The sequence below is a fragment of the Hordeum vulgare genome, chromosome 2H (assembly GCF_904849725.1).
Source record: "Hordeum vulgare subsp. vulgare chromosome 2H, MorexV3_pseudomolecules_assembly, whole genome shotgun sequence".
Classification (NCBI taxonomy): Eukaryota; Viridiplantae; Streptophyta; class Magnoliopsida; order Poales; family Poaceae; genus Hordeum; species Hordeum vulgare.
Window position 1 is genome coordinate 534,565,476 of NC_058519.1, and position 12,619 is coordinate 534,578,094.

At 40.6% G+C, this 12,619-nt stretch overlaps 2 non-coding genes across 2 annotated transcripts; both read right to left on the minus strand.

Annotated features, from left to right (window-relative positions):
• Window positions 1-397: 397 nt before the first annotated feature.
• On the minus strand, window positions 398-492 carry LOC123433700. The gene has a single exon (XR_006625028.1). It is a non-coding gene; the product is annotated as a small nucleolar RNA Z103 (small nucleolar RNA).
• Window positions 493-810: 318 nt separating this feature from the next.
• LOC123433820 lies at window positions 811-955 on the minus strand. Its single transcript, XR_006625126.1, has one exon. It is a non-coding gene; the product is annotated as a small nucleolar RNA F1/F2/snoR5a (small nucleolar RNA).
• Between the last annotated feature and the right edge of the window lie 11,664 nt (window positions 956-12,619).

Genomic DNA, 12,619 nt, shown 5'->3' on the forward strand with positions numbered 1-12,619 from the left:
GGAGGAATTTAAGCACTGACACAAGCAGGAGTCAATGACACAATAATTAGCAGACATGTAAGATAATACAAAACAAGTTACTCCACATTACTGTGATAACCAAGTGCAAACCAGGGTGTAAGAATATTAGCCCAAAAAATCCTTTCGGCAACATACATCACTAAATTACGCTATCAATAAGTGCACCAGAGACTCTAATTTATACCTTCAGAAGTTTTAGATTGAATCAAATGAAAACATGAAAAAGGGACTACCAAAGAGCATCATTGATTTAGATAGAGCTTGATGCTGAGTTGATTTCTGGTGTCAACTGGGGTAATTCTTTAGCCAGATTGGAGAAAGGAAACCTGACTAGCACTCAAAATATTAACCAGAAGATAATAGTAAAACATAAAAGATGGATCAGATTTCTGGCTTGGAATCCTGATGGGATTACATTTGCGCATTGTATAGTCATAGTCGATAATTTGGGGAAAGTATCCTTAGGTCCATATAATCCAAGGAAAAAAGCAATTGATCATCACAGTAAGTGCAGAAACGTGGTATGGATATGATATCATCAGTTCTCACAGCAAACAAAAAATGGTGTAGGAGTTTCTATTTATTTAAGACAAGACAACTATACAGCATCCACGATAGACTGTGCTGCTTACTCGACATTTAGAATAAGTAGAGATACAAAAACATAACTTCAGATGCCGAATATGCACAGTTTAATAATATACTGTATGATGAGACACCTAATAAGTGTTGATCATCCCTGAGGAATCAACCACAGAAACCAGCTACAGAAAGAACAATATAGTTGATATGTGTAAACGGGGGTATAGTAAAAGGAAGCTCCTTGTATGAGAGCAGCCAGTGTCGCAAAAACCCGTTTCCTTCTCGATGTATGCCAATCTAACGAGAAACAAGGCATGAAAGCAGACCAAGCATCAGATACCTCATGGCATCCCAAATACCACTATCGAAACAAAATTCAGTTCAGTGCTAAGATATGTATGGACAAGTTGAATGCAAAAACCATCTCAAAGACTGGTTCGTGCTATAATTTTAATCCAAAGAAGGCAAATAGAGTTAAGCAAAAATATCAACATTCTTTATTGATTTTTATTACATGCAAATAAGTAAAAATGCCCTACTCTACCAATAAGACATAAGTAAAGAGCTGACAACACTAGACTATACAACTACACAAACACATGAGGTGCTTCTAAGACAAAAAATAAACCTGAATTTAGCGTCAGGACTAGCCAATCCAGAAAGTAAAAAACACATTACTGAACAGTCACAGTTTCCAAAACACTAGCCAATCTAGAAAGTAAAAAACACATTAGCAAAATTGTAGGACAACAGAAAGGAACAATTAATTTGTGTAGGTGACTGCACAAATACTATTCATCTGGACAGCAGAAAACTGATCAACAAATCCTTTTCGGACAACTAATTCATCAAAAGGAACAGGACATATCAGGTACTGAATTTGGTAAACTGAAATATACCCAACCAAATACCGAGCACAAACAACATGTTTTAATATTCATATTCAGTTAGGGGAAGAAAGTTGGCAGACATTTCTACATTGGAAAGTCCACGACTAACAAAACATTCATGGTAACACAAAAGGCACAATCCGGCGAAGTGTTGTAAATTCCCTTGTATCCGAGTGGCACAAATCTGCCTATTTATGAAGTAAATCTAGGCCGGAATTCCTAGAATCTCGAACCCCCGAAGTCGTTGAATAACCAATTTATTAGCAGATCCAACGGGCTAAACTTGTCAAGTACTAGAAACATCTATCTAAACATTGTCCCATGTAACAGCAGATCCGGAAAATCTCTAGTTGGGACGTGTCCCGCTTACTTGAGGTAGTCGTCGTTTAAGAGGTCTTCCCCGTCGTCTTCCTCCTCATCGAGGATAACGGTGGTGCCGTCGTCCTCGGGGTGCACATTGGGGTCGACCTTCGCCTCGCCATCATCGTCCGAGTAGGAGGATGGGTCGGTGGCGCCGCGGCTGGTGGTGGTGTTGGGAGGCACCCGGTCGGTGCTGAAACCCGGCGAGCCCAATGGATACAAAACTGAATATTCAGCAATTATAACAGGTTTTAATTAATATACAATGCAAATGTCTTCCTAATTGGTACATCCTGAATTTTCTCGACTGTTCATTTTATTTACAAGAGAAAGAAAGGAAAGCAATATGTACACTATTTTCCACAGAACATTCTTCACTGCAGTAATTAAGAGCCCTTCAGGAACATAGAAATTTTACCGAAATGGTTCAATCCACATTTCCCTTGTGGGAAATGGAGAATAAATGCTGCATTCCAACAGGGCCTTAAATCACTGGCTAATCAAAGACACCCCAACCACATTAAGGACGCTAAAATTTATGGACAACAAGTAAATTTTTTGCAGAATTCTGAACATTTTCCACCGAGCTCCTTCCGTATTGGCACACCACATGCTTCAAAAGCATCAGGTGGTCAGCTTTCAATCACTATAGCCTGATCCTGGTGGTTATGTGCTGCTGGCACATAGGGCAGCGCACCAATTTTTTCCTGCAGTCATAGCAAGTCTGAATTAAACGTGTTAGTTATTTGTATATACAACAAGAATTATGAATAAATGTTCAGAGGAAAGCAAGGGGATATTTTCTGCACCTGATGTCCACATCCAAACGCGGGATCCTTTGGTTTATCCATACATACGTCGCATGAGTGCAATCACAAAAATTGCAAGGGTTAGTTCCTTTTCCACAAAAATTAGAGGGTCCTTCAGTTACCAAAATTTTTCAGTATACAGAAACTTAGCATTATGAAGAAAAACTCCATTTCATGATCTGCTCGTCGGCAAAAGATGCAAGTGTATGTGTCAAAGTACAGTAAAAGTTCAGAATATGATATGGGGAGGTGGTGGCGAGGCGTGCACGAAGTAGGCCCAGCGCGCGCCGTCCCAGACGAGGAGCCGGCCGTCGGCGACGCCCGTGTACGGCCCGCGGCCACGCACATCGAAGGCGACGCTCTCAGGGCCCTGCACCTCGCCGCGGAACCGGATCTCCGCACCGCGCAGCCGCTTGCCCGCGTCCGCATGCTGGGGCATCTCCGCCGCGTCCGGGAGGTCCACCGGGTGCACCTCGAAGCCCGGGAAGTCCACCATGGAGCCCACCCGCAGCGGGTCCGTCGCGCAGATCGGATCGGAGGGAGGCGGGGCGTTGGGTGGGTGGGTGAGAGGCGAGAGGAGGGACCGCGTGGGGCTGGGTGTCGGTGGGAGAGAGGGAACGAGGGGGGGGGGTCGGTCGATCTGGGGGAGGGAGAGGCCGAGGGGTAGGTGGGGCGAGCGGGTGCGCTGTGTGGGATGGGTGGCGGCGGCCAGGGGAGTGGGGAGGGTGCTTGGGTCGGTTAGGGTTAGCCCCGTGGAGGGCTATATACCCGAGGGTGGTTACGGGCTCGGGCGGTTGATGGCCAGCTGGGCCACTTGGCCCAGTTGGGCCAGGGGGTCTTTTTTTTAAATACTTTTTTTCTATTATTCTTTATTAGTTATCATTATTATTATTTCTTTTATTATTTCTATTTTAAATATATAGAATTTTAACCAACTTTAAAATGTTCAATTTATAATTATAATCTATTTGGGAATTTTCATATCACCCCCGATATCTTAATCTTCGCATTCGATAATTATTCCCGCTTTGTTTTATTTTTAAATCTAAAAATCAAATTGTTCTGAACAGCCTTCAGATTCTCATGAATAATGCAGACTTGATCTTCGACATGTTGGATAATATCCGACATCATTACCTCTGTGAGATTTGGGAAAACGAGTGATGAAATCCATTTTAACATGGTCCCATTTCCATCACCTTTCCGGGTGAATAGACAATGGTGTGTCGTGCGCTTCTTTCATAACCTTTCCAGTCATCCTGAGATTTTCCTTTTTATTTGGGACGAATAGGCGACCCTTGAAATAACAAACTTGTAATACGACAATTATTTTTAAAAAGTATTCTGAAAAATGAGCTATCATGTGAGAAGATTCATGGCTTTCAAGCCAAATGATCAATCTTATGGCCACATTCATGGCATAGTTTGTTCAAAAGATCTAATATTGTGCACAAGGGTGCATATTGGAATGGCAAACAATGTTGATTAAGGAAGTTTTCATTTTCCTTGTATGAAAAATTCATTTTTCATTTTTCAAGTGCCCAAAATGAGTTTTTTTGTGAATGACCTACCATATATTTGTAGCAAAATTTGACCAAATCATTTTTCTAACATACTAGGACATATTTAATTTACTGTTGACCAAATGGTTGGGTGTTAAAGGCTTTAATCGACCTCTCGTAGAAAAGACAAATTTTCGTTGAATTAGTTGAAAGCAGGTCAAATTTGAACTGCAGCTACATTACAATTTGCTCTATATTTTCCTAAAAACAATTTCTAGGTACACAAGTATCTATTTAATCATAGAAACATCAAAACATTTCCAAGATTCAACCACTAGGTATGAACGGCCATACCCGCTGTTTTGACCGCGTTTTGAAATGACCATGAAAAATTCAAAAAAAATTCAAAAAATGGAAAATCATTGCATTGTGTCATTATATGTGACAAAGTTACCAGGAAAAATAATAAAGTAGTAATACGACAATTATTTCAAATAAGTATTCTTAGAAATGGGATATCATGTGTGAAGATTCATGGTTTTCAAGCCAAATGATCAATCTTATGGCCACATTCATGACATAGTTTGTTGAAATGATATAATATTATGCACAAGCGTGCATATTGGAATGGCAAACAATGTTGATTAAGGAATTTTTCATTTTCCTTGTATGAAAAATTCATTTTCCATTTTTCAAGTGACCAAAATGAGTTTTTTTGTGAATGCCCTACCATATATTTGTAGCAAAATTGGACCAAATCATTTTTCTAACATACTAGGACATATTTAATGTACAGTCGACCAAATGGTTGGGTGTTAAAGGCTTTTATCGACCTCTCGTAAAAAAGAAAAAAATTCGTTGAATTAGTTGAAAGCAGGTCAAATTTGAACTGCAGCTACATTATAGTTTGCTCTATATTTTTCCTAAAAACAATTTCTAGGTACACAAGTATCTATTTAATCATAGAAACATCAAAACATTTCCAAGATTCAACCACTAGGTATGAACGGTCATACCCGCTGTTTTGACCACGTTTTGAAATGACCATGAAAAATTCAAAACAAATTCAAAAAATGGAAAACCATTGCATTGTGTCATTATATGTGACAAAGTTACCAGGAAAAATAATAAACTAGTAATACGACCATTATTTTAAATAAGTGTTCTTAGAAATGGGCTATCATGTGTGAAGATTCATGGCTTTCAAGCTAAATGATCAATCTTATGGCCACATTCATGACATAGTTTGTTGAAATGATATAATATTATGCACAAGGGTGCATATTGGAATGGCAAACAATGTTGATTAAGGAAGTTTTCATTTTCCTTGTATGAAAAATTCATTTTTCATTTTTCAAGTGACCAAAATGAGTTTTTTTGTGAAGGATCAACCATATATTTGTTTGAAAATTGTATCAAATCATTTTTATAAAATACTAGTCCATATTTAATATACAATTGACAAAATGGTTGGGTGTTAAAAGATTTTATCCACCTCTCGTGAAAAAGACAAATTTATGTCGATTCAGATGGAAGCGGGTTAAATTTGAACTGCAGCTGCATTATAGTTTGCTCTTTATTTTTCCCAAAAATCATTTATAGGTATATAAGTATCTATTTAATCAGAAATACATGGTGTGGTGCCGTGACGTCGAGGTTTGGATGGTGGTCGAGGGCCCCAACTCCAGAGCGCGTGAACTTGCATGCGAGTCGCATGGTCACCGCCTGACGTTCTAGGTGGAATAGGCATGTCTCATGGGTTGGACAATCCCTCGATAGGTGTTAGCAAGAATAATACAATAGAAGAATCTCACGAGGAGACTGAACTAAGCACAAACATGAATTAGCAGCCAAGTGTTTGATTAGCGGTGCGGGTAATTCACATAGACAATGGGCCTAAATTTTGGCTGAGGATGATCATCTACTAAGGAGACTCTGTTGGCAAATTTTTATCTCAAATGGATGAATCTAGGTGGCACTTGCTTTGCAAAGTAACACATTGTGCAGAAATATGGAAGTTGAAGCTAGGATCAAATGAATGAATGGATTGAGCCTAAATTTGGTGTATAATGTTAATTTGGGCATATGAAGGCACTGTATAAAAAGTATACCATTTGGACATGCCAAAGTGACACTTCCTTCACAATGTGCCAATCTGGACAGAAAATTGTAATTGAAACTGGCCTCACATAGATGATTGGATTGAGCTTAAATTTGGAGGAGGACGATAATTTGGGCACATTAAGGTACTGTAAAAATTTCATAAAATTTGGATAAACAAAAATTGTACTTCCTTCACAATGCTCTCTACTGAACAGAATATTCGGAAAAATATTGAGAAAAACTGGCTGAATTAAATGAGCTAAAATTTGGTGGAGTGAGGTTATATGGTTAGTGTCATCCCGTGGTAAATTTTCATCAACTATAAAGCAATATAAAACATAGTTGCTTCACAAAATGAAAATATTACCAAAAACAAAGATTGGATGATGAGCTCACATGTATTGTTAGATGTGGCTAAACTTTTATGGAGAGCTATGTTTTGGGCACATAGATGATGTGGAAAAAATTCAACTCATCAAGATATTCCTATCTAGTACTTCCTTCACAAAGCTGTTAGCTGAACACAAACTTTGGAAATTTGCTGAGAAAGATTTACTAGGCAAATCATTACGATAGTTTTCATGAGGCAATGATTTGGATAGGAAAGAGTGCTCAAACAATATGAGGGTAATCAAAGAAATAGAAATAGCACTTCCTTCACAAAGTGCGATTCTGAATAGAATAGGAAAATGAATATTTTTGAATTATTTTTGAACTATGGAAGGGAGGGTTTTCACATATTTGAGAAATATATGGTCCAAAGTATTTATGAGAATTTTTTGAGAATTTTCGGAATGACAGAATAGTAGGTTCCTTGACAAACTAGGATCAGGTGGGATAGAATGGACCCACGAGGGACATGTCAACATAGTTAGAACATGTTACGACATTTTTACAATCATCGTAAAAGTTATGACGATCTCATCTTATGCGGTTACGACGTTTTTGACTCCCATCATCGTAATTTATATGTAGATTTGATCCCCTCAAACGGTTTACGATGATCTCGGATGAAATCGCCAGAGATTTATGAAGAATTCATCAACGACGTCTTAGAAAACGTCATGTATGAGCATATTTCTTGTAGTGACTTGTGTTGCTCTGCTGCTACTGTTGCTACTACTGTCGCTTGCTACTGTTGCTACTTGCTACTGCTGTCACTACTGCTTTTCCTTGCCGCTGCTATTGCTCGTTAAACTGCCGTTACTCACTACTTTGCTGTTACTACTTTGCTTGCAGATACTAATCTTTCAGGTGTGGTTGAATGTGATAAATTCAGCTGCTAATACTTGAGAGTATTCTCTCACCTCCCGTCGTGCGAATCAACCAATTTGGGTCGAATACTCTACCCTCGAAAACTGCTACGATCCCACGGGCTGGTGGGCGTCAACAACATTCTTCTAGTTTCGATTGCCGGAGAGTGCTAACAACATTCTTCTGGTGCCGTTGCAAAGGAGAATAATAGTTGACATCACTTACCTAGCTTGAGGAGAGATCCCGGCTGAGGAAGTCATTGCCCGTCAGATAATACGACGGTGCAAGTTTATGACTATTCATAAGGGCGAGTTGCACAAGAGAAGTATTAGCGGCCTTTTTCAACGTTGTGTTTCTCCCAAGGAATGACGGGAAATTCTCAATGAGATCCATGCTCGCGACTGTTGGAATCATGCTGTCTCACGATCTTTGGTGGCAAAGTCTTTCCGTCATGGATTTTACTGGTTAACAGCTCATGCAGATGCGGAGAATACAGTGTGCAAGTGCGATGGATTTCAAAGTTCGCTCGACAAGCCCATGTGTCGGCTCAGGAATTGTGTATGAGCCCTCTCACATGGTCGTTCGCTGTTTGGGGCCTTGACATGGTTGGTCCATTCAAGATGTCCTCTCATAAGGAGAATCACCTATTGGTGGCGACTGACAAGTTTACCAAGTGGGCTGAGGAACAACCTATCAGCAATTCGGAAGCAGCGGCAAGATCAGCTATATATCAACAAGACCTATGTCGCTATTATAGTCGCAGAGTTAAGAGCCAGACCTTTCAGGAGGTCGACTTATTGCTTCGATTGATACAAGATCACACACACATGCACAAGCTTTCACCACCCCGGGAGGGTCTTTTCGTCATCATCAAACGCCTCAACAATGGCTCCTATTACCTCATAGACCTTCGACCAGATAAATACACCTATAGAGAGGAGATAACCTCACCATGGAACATAGCTCACCTTCGGCCTTATTATACTTAGAGCCATTGGCTCCTCACTTATGTACCTTCCCCAACTTTTGTACATACCCTTTTATAAATACATTAAAGTGTAGGATCGAAAGTATGTCTAGAGGGGGGGGGGTGATTAGACTACTTGACCAATAAAAACTTAACCTTTTCCCAATTTTAGTTGCGGGCATGTTTTAGCAATTATGGCGAGTCATGTACACCCTCAACATGCACATCTAAGAATATAGCAGTGGAATGGAAAACATGCAAGTGTAAAGTGAAGGGAGTAAGGTAGGGATATCAAACACAAGAGGTTGACACGATGATTTTTGGCATGGTTCCGATAGGTGGCGTTAACGTATGTCCATGCTAGTGGAGACTTCAACCCACGGAGGGTAACGGCTGCGAGAGTCCACGGAGGGCTCCACCCACAAGGGGTCCATGAAGAAGCGGACTTTTCTATTCCACCACGGCTTCCGTCCATAGAGGACTAGCCTCACTCACGGTAGATCTTCACAAAGTAGGCGATCTCCTTGCCCTTACAAACATCTTGGTTTAACTCCACAACATGAAGTAGGATGCTCCCACGCGACACCTAACCAATCTATGAGGTACGACCCTACAAAAGTTAATAGATGTGGTAGAACGATGAACTCCTTACTCTTGTGCTTCAAAGTCAGTCTCCTCAACACTAAACACTCTCTCAAATAATAGAAATGGGTAGGAGAGCTTGAATTGGTGGAAAGTAACTTGGGGAGGCTAGAGATCAAGTTTCAAATGGATGGATTGGAATATCTTGATCTCAACACATGAGTAGGTAGATCACTCTCAGAAAAATGGTTCTGGCAATGAAGTGTGTGTTCTGAGTGCTTCCTGTGCAAATGAGAGGTAGGTGGAGGGGTATATATAGGCAACACCCAAAATCCAACCGTTACAACTAAAGTGACCAACTCGGTGACACCGAAGTCATAAACTCGATGGTACTGACTTGCATAAAAGGGAGCAACTTTTGATTCTCGGTGAGACCGATATACACAACTCGGTGGAACCGAAAAGGTGGCTAATGGTCACATGGACCAACTCGGTGACACCGATACCAAAACTCAAAAATTCCGATTTTGTGTATCGAGGCAATAGAAAGTTGTTCACCTGAACTCGGTAGCACCGATGCAGAATCGGTTGTCCAAAAGTGGTAGGTTTGGCTATGGTTCTGTCTAGGTTGAAAATCGGTAGAGCCAAATCTGAAAACTTGGTAGCACCGATTTTGGATATGTGGCTCTGGACAGAAGTGTTATGTGGCAAAAATGAGTGAGTATTTTTTGGCTATCTCTGAGCACTTGAGCAACCAGTTTATTTTAATACCTCACCTCCTTTTAATAGTATTGGCTTTCCTATGGACTCAATAGTGATTTCTCACAAATATAAAATGAAGAGTCTTCTTGCTTGAAGCTTGAGCCAATGTTATTCCTTTCTTACACCAAGGGGCTTCTCCACATAAACATTTAGCCAATGCATCTTTGAACTTTTTTCAAATATACTAGGATAAGATCATTTGTCCAATGATGCATATGTTGTGATCAATTATCAAAACCACCTTAGGGAGCAATTGTGCTTTCAATCTTCCCCTATTTGGTAATTGATGACAACATATAGATCAAAGCTTCAACAGAAGATATAATCAATGATTAGCATCGACGCTTTGAGAAGTATGTGAAAAGCAAGAGACCCCCCTAAATTTGTGCATTATTTAAAATTTGCATTTGAATGCAAATGCACAATCGATTAGGATCATGGGTCACTCTTTCATGTCACATACATCTTGGTGGTGCGCATACATCATATGAATGAATAGTAATGCACATTGTAGCAAAAGAATAAGTCAATAATCATCATGTGAATACCTCAAAGATGAAAATGTAGTAGCACCAATCAAGCAAAGCGTATGATCAAACACATGTAACTGCATAAAGTTATCCAAACAAGAAAAGGTTTTGGAAAAACCAAACGAAATGACCAAACGAGCAAATAAAGTCAAATCTCTCTCACTCGAAGCCCTAAGAGCTATACATTTCTCCCCCTTGGTAACAAGTTACCAAAAAGTTCAAAAGTATAGAGCTAATCATCTATTTGGGCCCTATCTCCTGTGGCACTCGATGATGGAGTAGATAGAACAGGGTCGGCGAAGGCTTCAGCAGAATGTACTGGTGCTGGAGGAGTCGATACTCGAGGTGCTGGAGCTGGGGCTGAAGCTGAAGGAGCAGATGCCTGAGCTGATGAAGTTGGTCTTGCTTCCAACACTGGCATAGATGCTGACCGGGGCTTGGTACTGAACTCACTGGTAGTGCGAGGAGGCGACTGTTCATCATCACTAGTTGAACTCGGAGTCCTCACACCCTCAACTTCATGCTTGAGCTGATCAACACTAGTAGATATCTGTGTCACTTTGATGTCCAAATCATGGAATTTAGTTTCCATGATCCTCTCTAAGCTCCTTTGGTTGAGCATAATATCTGAGATGTACTTCTCCATACCTTGAATAGAACTCACTAGAAATGACATTTGCTCAGCTTGAGTTCTGAGCTGTGGAACTAGTGGTGGCACATTCCTAGTAGCCTCTGTTGCTGCTGCCTCTGCTTCCTCTCTAGCCGCGGCTAAGCTAGGATCATTGTCATCCATAACAACTTCATTATCTTCAAATTCAGTCTGAAGGGGAAAATGCGGATGATCAAGCAGATATGCATGCTTGCCATGTTTGGCATTGATAAGCATCTGAATTTACGAGGCATATCCACAAGATCTCTTTTGGTCTGCTACAGTCCTCCTGATAGTCTCTACTATAAAATCCATCACCTTAAAGAGAGTGTGGCTGTCTAGATGGTGCATCATGTTAATGGAATTGTCTCTAATCATCTGATCATCACCTGACTTAGGCATCAAGGTGTATCTCATAATGGTATTGGTAGTGGGTATTCCAGCTTGCAAGGAATAGACAAAGCGAAGCTTGTGTGTTGCCAGGAACTTGTGAGGAATTAGCTTATACATATTGGCCATGGATTTGTGGTTCATCTTCATCTCAGAGTGGACATCCAGATCATCTTCTTTCTGGTGTGGGGCACCAATGATAGTGGCCCACTCATCAATTCTGGCTTCATACCTGTGACCATCAGTCATCTAGACAATAGAGCCATCAACATAGAAATGAACTACTGAATAAAATTGCATAATAAGTTCATCATTCCATGGGGTCATCTCTCTCCCAACAAATTGTTCAATATCCATTGAACTGAAATTTTCTTGCACATGGGGAAAGAAATCTTCATTGGCTTTGATGAAAACCCATGCAACATATATCATGTCACTAACACCAGGACTTTTGTCAAACAGGATAGTCTCATAAAAATCTTGTTGTTCCTTATTGTGGAATCTAGGATCAATGACACTCATTCTCCTGATAGCATATGGATCAATTGCTCTGCACTTCCTCAGCCCTGTATCTTTACTTTTCTTCATGTATTGTGCTACTAGGTGAGTAGCATTATGGAGTGGCAAGTGACATCCGAGCTTCATGAGAATCGGTGCATTCTCATCTTCCTCTGTAGCAAAGGCACTGGAAGTAGGGCATTTCTCCTCGGTAGCTACAGGAATGTCCTTTGTAGTCCTTTTGGAAGCTACAACCTTCTTAGCTTTAGTAAAAGGCTTTGGAGCAGATTTCCTGGGCATGGCATCAGCCATGAGCTACTTCTTCTTCTGAGGAGGAGGAGCGTCAGTTGGGATCTCTTCTTCTTCACCAGCAGAATCTAGGTCCTCATACATTGAGATTCGTCTCCCAATAACATGAATCACCCTCTTCCAGGCTCTCTACAGACCAGCCTTCTTAGGAGGGTTGTTAAGGGAAAGTGTCATCCCTTGTATTGCAGATTCAGGGCTCTAAGATCAGCAGGCTTTGCATACTCTTTCCTGACACTCTTCTTGACAAGAGCCTTATCCTTCTATTTTTGAGGAACAACAGTTTCCTTTGGCACAAAGTCAGAATCTTCTTCATCAGAATTAACATTCTTTCTTGACCTTGTAGCTTCCTTGGGCTAGCCATGGGAGCTCGGGGTACCTCGGTCAGAAGGTTTCCTCTCAGGTATTGTTTCT